This window comes from Lithobates pipiens, unplaced genomic scaffold, assembly GCF_037356315.1.
Source record: "Lithobates pipiens isolate NorthernLeopardFrog02 unplaced genomic scaffold, aLitPip1_a1.2 Scaffold_8, whole genome shotgun sequence".
Lineage (NCBI taxonomy): Eukaryota > Metazoa > Chordata > Amphibia > Anura > Ranidae > Lithobates > Lithobates pipiens.
In genome coordinates, this window is record NW_027507903.1 from 40090019 (window position 1) to 40103893 (window position 13875).

Here is a 13875-nt window from a genome sequence, read left to right on the forward strand (position 1 = left end):
GGGTTCTGTGCTGGGACCAATCCTATTTAATTTGTTCATAAACGACCTGGAGGATGGGGTAAACAGTTCAATCTCTGTATTTGCGGACGATGCTAAGCTAAGCAGGGCAATAACTTCTCCGCAGGATGTGGGAACCTTGAAAAAAGATCTGAACAAATTAATGGGGTGGGCAACTACATGGCAAATGAGGTTCAATGTAGAAAAATTTAAAATATTGCATTTGGGGGGCAAAATCTATACACTGGGGGGAGAACCTCTGGGGGAATCTAGGATGGAAAAGGACCTGGGGGTCCTAGTAGATGATAGGCTCAGTAATGGCATGCAATGCCAAGCTGCTGCTAACAAAGCAAACAGAATATCGACATGCATTAAGGGGATCAACTCCAGAGATAGAACGATAATTCTCCCGCTCTACAAGAATCTGGTCCGGCCTCACCTGGAGTATACTGTCCAGTTCTGGGCACCAGTCCTCAGGATGGATGTATTGGAAATGGAGCGAGTACAAAGACAGGCAACTAAGCTAATAAAGGGTCTGGAGGATATTAGTTATGAGGAAATGCGAGCACTGAACTTATTTTTTCTGGAGAAGAGACGCTTGAGAGGGGATATGATTTCAATATACAAATACCGTACTGGTAACCCCACAATAGGGATAAAACCTATTCGCAAACGGAAGTTTAACAAGACTCGTGGCCACTCATTAAAATTAGAAGAAAAGAGGTTTAACCTTAAACTACGTAGAGGGTTCTTTACTGTAAAATGTAATACTGACATATAATCACACACATAGGTTGGACTTGATGGACTTGTGTCTTTTTTCAACCTCACCTACTATGTAACTATGTGACACCTATTAGAACAGATGAGACAGGGAAAAAAGACAAGTAACTATTCTGGCTCATTCAGGATGGAAAATATTAGCTTGAGCTATTGAACTCTGTAAACAATAACCTCTTTTAAGCACAGAAATTAGTAATAGACAAGTAAGCGTGACAAGGAGAAAAACAGTAAGTTGTGGTTTTACTGGATGGCATATATATGTACTACAGAATTCCAGAAAATCCTTGCAAGCTGAAAACATATTGAAGTTCATAATCACTCTGGGCAGTGATTGGTACCATTGAAGTTTGCACTTGCCACTTGTGCAGATGCACACCATTCTGGGAGAAGCATAGATAGGCAATTTGTTATAGCCTCATGACATATACTCAGTATTCATAGAGTCCCTTGTGTTCGATGGTGGATAAAGCGTAACTCCACTTTTGTTGAGAAAAAAAATCCCCCACTGGGTGATCTATGTACATTGCAAGGATTATAACAACCATTGTTGCAGATTCCTACCTTTTGTTATTCTGAAGAAATCCATGTGTGTTTGTCTGTGCCTCTGTACTGAGTCGGTCTAATGGGACTGGTTTCATAATTAACTGTCAGGTGTGCAGCTGCAGTGCACTATTGAGGAAATCTACTGGGCCTGCACCCCTCTAGATGTGCTCCTATTGAAAGTATCTCTCCAGAAATGACATTTTTGTTACAGGCGATGCCTGAAATCTGACTTGTATCTTAGGCAGACTTTTGGGAAAATTGGTGAGCCAATCACAAAAGCAGGAAATTATGTTTCTGGGGAGTGGTCAGTACACACTCTGTGTACAGAACAACAGGTAGCCATATTGCAATGCATTCTCAGAAAATTACAGTGGCTGCAGATTGAAAAGGAAAGGTAATTTTTAATAACATTTAATTTCAATATGATTCGTGTAACAATTATATGTCCTATATTATTTTTTCTTTATTTGCTATTTTTTTCCACACGAAGGTGGAGTTACCCTTTACAGGGAAAAGGGCAACTCTCCCCTCCCCTCCCCCTAGTCCTCACTCTAATACTCCCATCCTACCCTTTTTTTTTGGCTTAAGCCCACACATTGGGGCTGATTTACTGAAACAGTGGAGTGAAAAATCTGGTGCAGCTCTTCAAAGGAACCAATCAGCTTCCAGGTTTTTTTGTCATAGCTTAAAGAGGAAGTAAACCCTGGTGGGTTTTACTTCCTCTTTATTTCCCTGCAAATGTAAAGCATAATGGGCTACTATGCATTGCATAGTAGCCCATTATGTGTCACTTACCTGACACTGGAGCCCGCAATTTCCCGTTGTCCCTACTAGCAGGCAGCGCCCATCTTCACCCCTCTTCCTTTCGAGGCTGCGAACTCCAGCTCTGTGACTGGCCGGAGTCTCGCGGGAGCCGCCAGTCATGGCATGATCCCTATTAGAAATGGCACAATGTTCCCTTTCTAAAGTGCGCATGCGCGGATGACATGGGCACTGCCGCTCGTCTTTTTAGTAAATATCTCCTAAACCTTGGAGGTTTAGGAGATATTTCAAGCACCTACAGGTAAGCCTTAATATAGGCTTACATGTAGGTAAAAGTGGTTGAACAACCACTTTAATTGAACAAGCTGAAGTTCGAAGCTGATTGGCTACCATGACCGGCTGCACCAGATTTTGCACCCTACAGTTTTAGTAAAAATCAAACCCATTATGTCTAAGTGCAGGGGACTTTGGTTCATGATCTCTATCTTACTGTTTTAGACTTTATTTTAGTTACTGATCCATAAAGTCCATTCTGTACTCTGTGTAACTTTACCCTCTTCCAAGAAACCAAGTATGATGATATCCAGTCCTCAGGGCAGCCTGAGTTGTCATATGTTTTTCCTTTTTTGTCTTAATTTTTGTGTCTATATTTTGTTTTGTAAACATTAGTAAAATCTTTTATAAATAGAAAATGCGGAAAAAAAAAGCAAACATCTAAAAATGAGTGAATAGCATAATGTTTATAACAGTTTATAGATATATAATTTCAGTCCCAAAATATAAATATATATATATATAAAAAAAAACACTATAAATTCCCTTTATTTTACCTGATTTGTTATGATGGGTTCCAACAACAGGGGTAAATGTTCAACAAGACATCTAGTTATTGGGATCCTGGGAACACGTTGAACTATGTTGTGCTAGCTGTCACTCACAAGTAAAACAATGTTGTAATAAAGGAATGTAAAACAGCTATAGGCCATTAAGAATCCCAAATTGCCAAACAGATGATCATTTTTGTCATTCACTGAAGGAGGAAATAAAACGGACTTTAATACATTCCATATGAAGCACCCAATAGTTTCCATGTGTTTCTTTTTTCGGTCACCCTCTTTGCACTGTTATAGATAATGTCGCCTGGCAAGACAAAACATACAGTATAAAAATAGGATGGAATAGTAGTTTTGTCACTTTCAGATTAAACTGGCCCAAAATAGATAAAAAAAACAAACAAACAAAAAAAAACATTTTTTTAAAATGTTAAGCCTCGTACACACGATCAGATTTTCCGCAGACAAAACCGCAGACTTTTGTTTGACGGGTGTTGGCCCCAAACTTGTCTAGTATACAAAAATGGCACACAATTGTCGGGCAACAAAGTGACGTACTATATAGTTTTTCAGCTCTTTAGTGCTACCCTTTGGGCTCCTTCTGTTAATTTCGTGTTAGTAGAAGTTTGGTGAGCGTTGATTCACGCTTTTCGTTTTGTACTTTTTATTTTGCGATTTTCCGTTTCAGTTTCTGAACGGCCGTTCGTCAACCAGCCATGTTGCAGAATCGGAAGAAATAACCTGTTATTTATTATTGGCCTTGGAGTTATTTCTTTGACCCAAGTCCAGTCCAGGAACAGGAGGAGGAGGATTTCTTGGACCAAAAATTGGTTGCTTTATTAATCATAACCAATTATGTCATATGTCTTTGCTGCGGGAGCTCCAGGAGAATAATCCAGATGAGCTTTGGAATTATCTCTGGATGACGGACCCTTGCTTTCACAAACTCTTGGCATTGTTGACCCCCTATGTTAAGAAGCAGGACACATGCATGAGGCTTTTATTTTATTTTTTTGTTTGAATAATGATTTGATTTGGTATATTTTCTATATTTTGGATGCATAGAATTCACTTTTTGCTTAAGTTCTATTGGCAGACAGCATGTCTAATTGTATTTGTTTTCTTTTTTTAATGCACAATAAAAAAAAATGTGGAGAATAATGCTTGGCTATGTGTTTTACTTCAAAAGACAGTTCGGGAGCAGGCAGTTACATTTTAAAAAATACAATGTAAAATTTACAAGGGGCACCAACATAGTTGTATCTTTGATCTTAAAATCTACGGGATAATGATGTGGTGGTAACTTGCAACAAAAAATAAAAATAAAAATAACAAGCATAATAATATTATTCTTCATATCACTAGAAAAAAAAAAAGCCTTTGAAAATTAGTTTGCAATAACTCCATCAGTATCACAGCAAAGCAGCTTCATTATTATCCCATTAAAGAAGAAGATAATTGCGCGCTGCATTTTGAGATTTCATAATTTGCTGCGTCACGAATGTCAATTCTCCATTACAAACTCTAGTTTACAAGACCGACCGCTTCCGGCTCATCCTTGCTTCCAAGCATGCGTGTTTGATGGGGCACAGTGGCAGCATTTGATGGCACAGTGGGAGCATATGATATGGCACAGTGGCTGCATTTTATGGGCACAGTGGCTGCGATTGATGGGTTGTTGTTTTTTCAGAACTTTTCAGTTTGTTTGCACCCCCAAAAAGATTTTGAGCACCAGCTGCCACTGGGTTCCATGGTTCCCAGATCTTGTCAAATTTTGATAACTCATCATTGGCAGATGCAGTGAGATACTCCATTCTCCGAAATGCAGATATGGTGTTTATGAACAAGGAGGGTGAAGGAGGCTCAACTAATAACTAGTTCATAGGGAAAACTCTCCTTGCCACTAATGTGAATACTCTCCTTGCCGCAGTAGTTTTACTTGTTTTTTTAGACCTGGGAAAGGGAACCCCAATAGGTCATGAAGCAGGTTTAGTAGTAAGAACGTATTGAACAAGGACTGAATAAGGGCTATAACATTGGTGCAGAAGGGTTGTATCAACTTACACTGCCAAAAGATCTGAAAGTGTGTGCCAGGTTCTGAGCCACATCACCAGCAGAGTGGTGAGCAGGCTGGGTTATGGTGATGGAGGACTTCAGGAGTTCTATACCAGAACATTAGTACCTTAAGTGTACTGTAGTCTCTCTCTGCAGCACACATATAGATGATTTGGAAATAGCCGACCACATTTTCCCCAAGCAGGTGAGAGGGATGGGTTTGTGTAAGATATTGGACCACTTCTATGCCTGAAATGGAGCCAAAGATGCACAGCGTTTTTGTGCAGTGCACTCCGCAGCCGCAACAGAGATATGTGAATCGGCTCCATAGGGAGCCAGTCACATTCACCTGCTATGCGAATTGGAGAAACCTGCATCTAATTCGCATAGGTGTGAACCCGACCTAAGAGTAAAGCATTAAGCATCCAACTATGAAAAACTATAGAGTCAAAGTAGACACCTCAAGGGGTCTAAACAGGGCCCATGCATGGGCAATACTTGGGATCACAGAAGATAATAGGGTCTGGCAAAATTGTAGAATTCAGGAACAGTTGAGATCAGGAGCGGAGATCAGGGTGGTTGTCTGGAGAGTCACTTACGCTGTGAAGTAGCATGAGACTTCCTTGTTGTCGACTTAGCTGGGGTCCACATCCTTGAGGGTATCGCTGGAGGGAAGGTGTGAAAGATCAACTTCAGGAAGAGGAGGGAAGCCCAAACTTTTCAGAAAAGCATCTCCTTTGTGGAGATCCTGGAGAACATGCTGGGCACCATCTTTAGTTGCATTAAGAGGAAATGGGAAACCCCAGTCATAGGAGACATGATGATTTTGTAGATGAATTGTAATTGACCTCAGACTGCACCTTTTTCCGAGGGTTATAGGTGATAAGTCGCTAAAGATTTGGATTCTGTCACTCTTGTGCTCAATTTGAGACTTTTTGCGGGTAGACCAGGTTAGGGCTTCTTTGCTGTTGTAGTAGTGGGAGTAGACAATGATGTCTCGGGGTCTGGCACCCATCGGTGGTTTAGGAGCCAGAGAGCGGTGATCTCTATCAAGGCGCCAGTCTATGTACACTACATCTGGAGCTAAGGCAATAAATAGGCCCAGGAGATAAGAGTGCAGCTTGTTATCACCCACGGTTTTCCGGAACTCCCCAAATGCGTAAACTTTGAGGCCTTTCTCTGTTCTCTAAGTCTTCTTACTGAGACTGAAGTTGGGGAATTGTATGTTTGAGAGTAGAGTTTTCCTCTTCCAGCACATGAAGATACTGAACCAGGTCATCGAGTTTAGTCTCTAAGGTGTTAGTATGCTGTCAAAGCTGATCAATTTCCCTTTAAACAGGAAGTAAAGGCAAAAAAAAAAAAAGCACACCCTGTAAGGCAAAGGCATAATGAGGTAGTATGCATAGCATACTAGCTCATTATGAATAACTTACCTGAGAACGAAGCCCCCGAATCGGTCCTCTGTCTTCCTCTTCGCTGCTGCCATGTATCCCGGAGCGACTTCCGGGTCTCGCTGCTCCGGCGCTGTGATTCGCCAGAGCAGCAATGACGTCACTCCCGCGCAAATGCGCATGGGAGCCAACACTCGCGGCATATCGCCACGACCTGCGGCCTGCCCCAGTGCGCTGGATGGCTGTCTTCGGGTAAATATCTCCTAAACCGTATAGGTTTAGGAGATATTTCTTGGACCTACAGGTAAGCCTTAATCTAGGCTTACCTGTAGGTCAAAGTTGGTTGTAAGGGTTTACAACCACTTTAAGTTCCTGAGAGATTTTCCCCACTGCTGGAGATAATGTGGGTTATTTGCTGTAGCACAGCCTGGAGCTTCTCATCTAGTAGTGCAGGGGTTAACACAAGTGCAGGGACAGGAGGGTTGCTGGCTGATATAGTTGGTGTTGCAGGGACAGTTTGATCATCCTCCAAAAAAGTGCCATGCAGCTCCTCCAGGTCCCCCTGAGTACTCAAGGCCTGGAATGCAGGCCTAGTGAGATACAGCTTCATAGTGTATGGAGTCCGCGGCTCGCGGGACAGCAGGGCAGTGGATTTTTGCCAACCTATCTTAACCATGAGGTGGATTATTGGGGGAGAAACAGAGCTTACCCCCAGAGCTATCATTGCCATGTAGAGCAGCGCGGGGGGGGGGGGGGGGCATGGAGAGCACGCTGAGACCAGAGTTCGTCTAGCAGATCCACCATCTTTAAAAACCTTGCATTTGTCTGCTTTAATGTGGTTTACGCCAAATTGTGACCATACCATCTGAATGTTGCAGCTGAAATCGAGACTCATCAGAAAACGCAACATTTTTCCAATCCTCTATTGTGAATTATAACCTCAGTTTCCTGTTCTTAGCTGACAGGAGAGGCAACCTGTGTGGTCTTTTGCTGCTGTAGCCCATCTGCTTCGAGGTTCGATGTGTTGTGCATTCAGAGATGGTATTCTGCATACTTTGGTTGTAACAAGTGGTTATTTGAGTTACTGTTATCATGCACCTCATTTAGTCCCAAAACCCCTTTTGCTTTCTTTGAGTTGCTGTTGCCTTTCTATCATCTCAAACCAGTCTGCCCCTTCTCCTTTGATCTCTGACACCGGCGAGGCATTTTCCTCCACACAACTGCCGATCACTGGATATTTTCTCTTTTTTGGACAATTCTCTGCAAACCCTAGAGATGGTTGTGTGTGAAAATCCCAGTAGATCAGCAGTATTTTAAATACTCAGACCAGCCTGTCTGGCACCAACATTCATGCGAAATTCAAAATCACTTATATCCTCCTTTCTTCCCCTTTCTGATGCTTGGTTTGAACTTCAGCAAGTCGTCCCCACCGCGTCTAGATGCCTAAATGCATGGAGTTGCTGCCATGTGATTGGCTGATTAGCAGTTTGTGTTACCAAGCAATTGAACCTAATAAAGTGGCCGGAGAGGGTGTTTGTGCAATATTGGTACACAGCACTATTGGACACTTTCTTTATGAACTTTATTGACCCTTAATATTTATTTGCACACTTAAGTATCACATTAAAAGAGTTTTGATTTATTTGTATAATATGGTTTGTAGATTTATATAGATGCTTTATTTTCTACATACAGTATGTAAGTGTTGCACTAGAGGAAGAGAGGGAAAACGCAGCTCTCTTTTAATTTATTAATTTAATGTAGAGCTATTCACCTTTCAAAGAGCATCAGCTACCCTAAATTATTACACATACTCGTTGCGCGAGTGATTTGCGCTTTTGTTTTTTTACAATAATTTGAATTAGCCTTTACTCTCACTTTAAATATATCATTAAAATAATTTTGTTATATCTGTTCTATAAGTGCAAAAAATAACCATTGCGCTCATAGTTTCCTGTATTCGCTGCCGGTGCTGCAGTGTTACCCGTTAGGATTGCTTTGAGCTCTCTCTGTGGACTACAGAGCACCTGCCTTCTGTTATGGAGAAGAGGATGGGGGGTGTTCTGTAGTCCTTTAGGCCACCCCTCCTTAGATACAGTACGGTGACTGTCTCATCCTGTATGGATTTACTATAATAAACTGATATCTGATTGGGCTCAATCTTTACACAGGAATGTAAAGAGAACACTTGCTTTGTGCTATTAAAGTTTTCCAAATACTTTGCTTAGCCAGTGCCTGTTCCCTAGACATGTGCGATTAGTTTCGTACGAAACGAAAATTCGTACGAATTTTCATGCATACAAATTCCGTCCGAAAAATACGAAAATTAGTTTACAATTTTCGGATCCAAATTCATAACTAAAATTCGTAATTAACGAAAAAATTAACTAACCTAAAAGTTAAAAACCCCAGGAAGTCAGCACAGCACAGGGATGGTGGGAACCCCTCATAATGATAAATTCATCATAACTAAAATTCGTAATTGTTACACAAATTTAATGAACCTAAAAGTTAAAACCCCAGGAAGTCAGCACAGGGACGGTGGGAACCCTATGGGAATTTCTATGCTTACGAATTTTGGTAACGAATTTCGGAATTTCGGATCCAAATTAACAGAAACATGACTGGTGTTTTGTTCACCAATCAGAGGAAGTCAGCACAGCACAGGGATGGTGGGAACCCCTCATAATGGGCACAGTGGGTGTACACTCAGACCCAGGAATTCAGCAGATCCCGGGAATTCAGCACAGGGATGGTGAGAACCCCTCATAATGGGCACAGTGGGTGTACACTCAGACCTGGGAACTCAGCACAGGGATGGTGGGAACCCTATGTGAATTTCTATGCTTACGAATTTCATACAAAATACGAATTTCAGATCCAAATTAACAGAAACATGACTGGTGTTTTGTTCACCAATCAGAGGAAGTCAGCACACCACAGGGATGGTGGTAACCCCTCATAATGATAAATGCATCATAACGAACGTTCGTTATTTTTACAAAAAGTTAACGACACTAAAAGGTAAAAACCCCAGGAAGTCGGCACAGCACAGGGATGGTGGGAGCTCCTCATAATGATAAATTCATCATAATGAACTTTAGTTATTTTAACGAAAAGTTTACAATCTAATGAAAATTCATATTTCGTACGAATCCGAATTGAATTTCGTACACGAATTATGAAATATGATTTTTCTTTCGCACAGAACGGAACGGAACGAAACAAATTTTTTGACGGTGCCCATGTCTATCCCTAACACATATAATTCAGGAAAATTGATTTAGAGCAAAGCTGAGAATGTGCTGCAAAAGCACCTTAGATGCTAGTAAGGCATTTGAGAAGTTTTTGCTTTTCGTGAATTTTGTTCCAAAATAACCAGGCAGGATATTCTAAGAGCTGCAGATAGTGTTAACACTAAACTCTGGATATCCTCTCCCCAAACAAATGACTTATCATCATGCAGCGGGTGTCGGTCTCCCAGCTGGGGCTCCTGTCATCCGCATCCTCTTGGAAGAGTCAATGTCAGAGTCCATACATAATCACAGCTTTCTGCTGTATACTGGATCACTTGATTTGTTTTTTGCTTAAACCAAACAAATTATACAAGACCTGGAATTAGACTTTAAACTAACAATAATCATCCATTTCTTGGTGTTTTCTAATGCCGCGTACACACAACTGGACTTTCCGGCAGAAAAAGTCAGACGGAATCATTCCGTCGGATATTACCATCGTGTGTGGGCTTCAGCTGACTTTTTTCTTCAAAAATTCTGACGGACCTAGAAATAGAACATGTTTCAAATCTTTTCGACGGAATCAATTTCTATCGGGAAAACCGTTCATCTGTATGCTGGTCCAAATACGACGCAAGGGCAGCTATTGGCTGCTGGATATTCAACTTCCTTTTCTAGTCCTGTCGTACGTCATTGCGTTCAAAACGAGCAGACTTTGGTCCGTTCATGTGTGGGCAAGTCCGTTCAGTCAGAACTTCGTTGGAACTCTGTCTGGAAGAGTGTCAGACCTTTTCTGCCAGAAAGTCTGGTCATATGTACGCGGCATTACAAGTCTATAGTTACCAGAGGGCTCCTAGAGCAGTGGTCTCCAGACTGCAGCTTATGCACCTTTATCCAGCCTTTCAGGAGCTTTTCTTCCCATTGCTCATTCCCATTTCTTCCCATTCACATTCCTCCCACTGACACCAACTGTGGGGCATTAAACCTGCCACTGACCCCTATAGTGGGCCACTATGGATCCAACTAATACCAATGATGGGACACTGTTTCTCAAACTAAAACCAATGACGGGGCTCTATTCCTCCAGCTAATACCAATGATGAGGCACTATTCCTCCAGCTAATAAAAACGATGGAGCACTATTCCCCCAACTGATACCAATGATGAAACAATATTGCTCCAGCTAATATCAACAATGGGGCACTATTACCCCAGCTAATACCACTGATGGGGCAATATTCCTCCAATGAATACCAATCATGGGGCACTATTTCTCCAACTTATACCAGTGATGGGGCACTGTTCTTCCAACTAATACCAATGATGAGGCAATATTCCTCCAACTAATATCAACGATGGGGCAATATTCCTCCAACTAATATCAACGATGGGGCAATATTCCTCCAACTAATACCAATGATGGGGCATTATTTCTCCAGCTAATACCAATGGTGGGGCACTATTCCCCCAACTAATATCAACGATGGGGCATTATTTCTCCAACTAATACCAATGACAAGATGCTATTCCTCCAACTAATATCAATGATGGGGCAATATTCCTTCAACTAATACCAATGACAAGGTGCTATTCCTCCAACTAATATCAATGATGGGGCAATATTCCTTCAACTAATACCAATGACAAGGTGCTATTCTTCCAACTAATATCAATGATGGGGCAATATTCCTCCAACTAATACCAATGATGGGGCACTGTTGCTCCAAATAATGCCAATGAAGGGGCATTATTCCTCCAACGAATACCAATGATGGGGCACTGTTCCTCCAACTGATAACAATGATGGGGCACTGTTCCTCCAACTGATAACAATGATGGGGCACTGTTCCTCCAACTGATAACAATGACGGGACACTGTTCCTCCAACTAATACCAATGATGTGGTGCACAATTTCTCCTCCTGTTGACTACAAGCTCTATGTAACTGTTTTATTCTCACTGACTACCGAGCTTTAGGCGTTATTTACTTCTGTTGCAAGGATATCTCTTTAGAAGCCCTAACTGGCCACAGTTCGGGCTTCTAAAGTCTAAGAGACAGTAAACTAGCCCTTTATTCAAATTTGGAGACTTCTGATCTAGAAGGGGCATTATTCCTCCTACTAATACCAATGATGGGGCATTATTTCTCCAGCTAATACCAATGGTGGGGCACTATTCCCCCAACTAATATCAACGATGGGGCATTATTCCTCCAACTTAGCCCAATGGTGGGGCACTATTCCTCCAACTAATATCAACGATGGGGCATTATTCCTCTAATGAATACCAATGATGGGGCACTATTTCTCCAACTAATACCAATGATGGGGCAATATTCCTCCAACTAATACCAATGATGGGGCATTATTCAACCAACTAATACCAATGATGGGGTACTATTCCTCCAACTAATACCAATGATGGGGCACTATTTCTCCAACTAATACCAATGATGGGGCACTGTTGCTCCAAATAATGCCAATGAAGGGGCATTATTCCTCCAACAAATACCAATGATAGGGCACTGTTCGTCCAACTGATAACAATGATGGGACACTGTTCCTCCAACTAATACCAATGATGTGGTGCACAATTTCTCCTCCTGTTGACTACAAGCTCTATGTAACTGTTTTATTCTCACTGACTACCGAGCTTGAGGTGTTGTTTACTTTTACTGTTGCAAGGATATCTCTTTAGAAGCCCTAACTGGCCACAGTTCAGGCTTCTAAAGTCTAAGGCCGCGTACACACGGGCGGACTGTTCGCCCAACCTTGTCCGCTGAACAGTGTTTGGGCGGACAGTCCGCTCGTGTGTGGGCTTTCAGCGGACAGTTTCAGCGGACAGTTGGACGGACAAAGTCTTTCGGAAATTCCGAAAAACTGTCCGCTGAAACCGTGTTTGAGCGAACAGTCCGCCCGTGTGTGGGCTTGTCCGCTGTACTTTCGAAATGAGCGGACTGTTCCCGCTCGGAAAGTCCGCCCATTTCGAGCGCGTGTACAGGTAGGCGGGGCCCGCGAAGGAGACGTCGCGGGCTCCGCCGCCTGGAATGGGCTTAAAGGGAAACCCCAACGCCGAAAATAATCGGCGTGGGGGTTCCCCCAAAGTCCACACTAAACCCTTGTCCGAGCACGCTCCTGAGCCGTACCAGGCCGCGTGCCCTCAACATGGGGGGGTGCCTTGGGGAAGGGGGGGCCGCGCGGCCCCCCCACCCCAAAGCACCTTGTCCCCATGTTGATGAGGACAAGGGCCTCTTCCCGACAACCCTGGCCATTGGTTGTCGGGGTCTGCGGGCGGGGGGCTTATCGGAATCCGGGAGCCCCCTTTAAGAAGGGGGCCCCCGGATACCGGCCCCCAACCCTATGTGAATGAGTATGGGGTACAATGTACCCCTACCCATTCACCTGTGAAATAAAGTACAAAAAAAAACACAACACAGGGAAAAAATATTTTATTGCACAGCTCCGGGGGTCTTCCGTCTTCGGGGGTCTTCTCGCCGGACTCCTCCGCTATCTGTGTGTAGCTCTTTTACTAGCGGAGGAGTCCGGCTTTCTTCCTCCCCGCCGCCGGCCTCTTCTCCCGACTTCGGGGGTCTTGTCCCCCTCTTCGGTTCTTCTGCCGGGCCACCGCGCCTTCTTGTAGCTCTTTTGCAGGCGGTGGCCCGGTCTTCTGTCGCCGCTGCCTTCCGTTCTTCTGTCGCCGCCTTCGGTTCTTCTGCCGGGCCACCGCGCCTTCTTGTAGCTCTTTTACAGGCGGTGGCCCGGTCTTCTGTCGCCGCTGTCGTCGCCGCCGCCGCCGCCTTCCGTTCTTGTTCTTCTTCTTGTTCTTCTTCTTCTTCCCCAGGAGACGTTGACTCGACGAGCTCTCCGGCCGGAATGCCAGAGCCGCGCTGTGCGGTCACTTATATAGTGACAATGGGGCGGTGTCACATGGTATATGTCACATGGGTTGGTCACATGGTGACCCCGCCCCCTTACGATGTCATAGTCCCCATGTGACATCAACCCATGTGACCAACCCATGTGACATATACCATGTGACACCGCCCCATTGTCACTATATAAGTGACCGCACAGCGCGGCTCTGGCATTCCGGCCGGAGAGCTCGTCGAGTCAACATCTCCTGGGGAAGAAGAAGAAGAACAAGAAGAAGAACAAGAACGGAAGGCGGCGGCGGCGGCGACGACAGCGGCGACAGAAGACCGGGCCACCGCCTGTAAAAGAGCTACAAGAAGGCGCGGTGGCCCGGCAGAAGAACCGAAGAGGGGGACAAGACCCC